This window comes from Kryptolebias marmoratus, linkage group LG12, assembly GCF_001649575.2.
Source record: "Kryptolebias marmoratus isolate JLee-2015 linkage group LG12, ASM164957v2, whole genome shotgun sequence".
Lineage (NCBI taxonomy): Eukaryota > Metazoa > Chordata > Actinopteri > Cyprinodontiformes > Rivulidae > Kryptolebias > Kryptolebias marmoratus.
Window position 1 is genome coordinate 24,108,096 of NC_051441.1, and position 1,734 is coordinate 24,109,829.

Consider the following 1,734-nt stretch of genomic DNA (forward strand, 5'->3'; position numbering starts at 1 on the left):
TGCGGGTGACGTCACCGTTTCCGCGACAACGTTAGTGACGCATAAATTGCGCGACACATATCGATAATTAATTTTGTTGCCAACGCTTTTAATTATCGAATTTTATCGATTTTACATGTTACAATACATACACACTTAACATATCACCAGGTAGGTTGCTGTGGTGAAACTTGGATTACAAACTGCCCTGGATATCAAGTTCTGTTTTCAGGTGAGACCATCGCCATTTATTTTAGGAGTCTACGGTTAAATAATAAAAAGACATTATTTCCTAACCTCCTGGTATATGTGTGGGGATTATTGGAAGGTCCTGACAGCCTAGGCAAGGTCTTCTGCCTATGTAACCCACAGAAATCATCTTAGGGGGTAGAGAAAAAATGTGCAAGGAAAGCAACATTAAAGATGAAAAGCTTTCCATATAGTCTGTTTATGTGTGGATAATTCAGGGAGATAATTTCGAGTGATGCAAGATACAAAATTCACTTTGTTTTAAAGCAGAGGGTGTTTACAGTTCTTCCATTTGCTTTTATAAATAGGTTTTGCCAGTATAATAGTTATGTTTACTACTGGTGACTAAAACCATCTGTAAAATCTAGAATTTAATAAAGGAAGTAGCATCACTTCCAGTGTTTATCTATTATCTATTGTCTTCCAGACGTGTTGAGTGAATGGACAAGGAAAAAAAAACTTATTTGTTTTAAGGTTTTCCCAAACAAATTATTATGGAAGCCCATTTCTGCCACTCTGGTGAAAAAAAGATCCTCTAAGTCATAATTATGAGTTACTACTTTATAATCATCAAATAATATTTCTTAATTTTGACTTGGCATCTCATAGTTATTACTATTGCAAATTATGGCTTAGCATCTTAAACATTTGAGATACTATCTCATAATTCTGAGAAGCTAAATCATAAATTTGAGATGATATCTCAGAGGGTGGCAAAAATTGACTTCTATAAAAATCCACAAGTTTCAACCACAAATTTAAATGTCATCTGTAAGGCTTCAGCAGCTGGACAAACATTGTACAGAATTTTTAATTGAATATCTCTGACTTTATGTATTTTAAGTCGTTTCAAGTAGTTTTAGTGCCTGATTAATTATTTTAGCTGTGGACAGTATATTGAAGCCTGCAAAATATTGCAGTTCTAAAACCTTTTCAATTACTTTATTATTGTTTTTTTATCATTAATATGCCCGTCACTAATTTTTAGATAGAGTAACTTGTGCATTTAAAAATGACATTAAATTACACTACATTAAATTTAAACTTTTTAATAAAAATGTCAAACAGCGTGAAACAGCCATATTCATCCAATAAATCAACCACAAATAAGATATTTTTGCCCAACCACTCCTCCTATTAATAGTAATTGCTCTATTCTCCCACACGATGGAGCCATGTGGTGTAAAGTAGTGAGTGAACGTCATTTGTCTCTGAAATGCTGACAGTTTAACTGATAACTTGGAAATCTCAAAAGGGCAACTGAGTAAAAATTGTAGCCTTTGGACTTTTTGAAACAGAGATCTGGTATATGTAACCATAGTAAAGTAAGTTGAGTTAGGTAGTTTCTCAAACCCTATTTAGTCCAAAAACACCAATCTAACTTTCAAATTTGCCTCTAATGTCCCTGAGTCTGAGAGGGTCAAGCTCCAGCTGTCAAGTACCCTCGATGAGAGCCTCTCCATCTATTCATGCCCCAGTCATCTATTCATGGTACCTGTTAGCAGG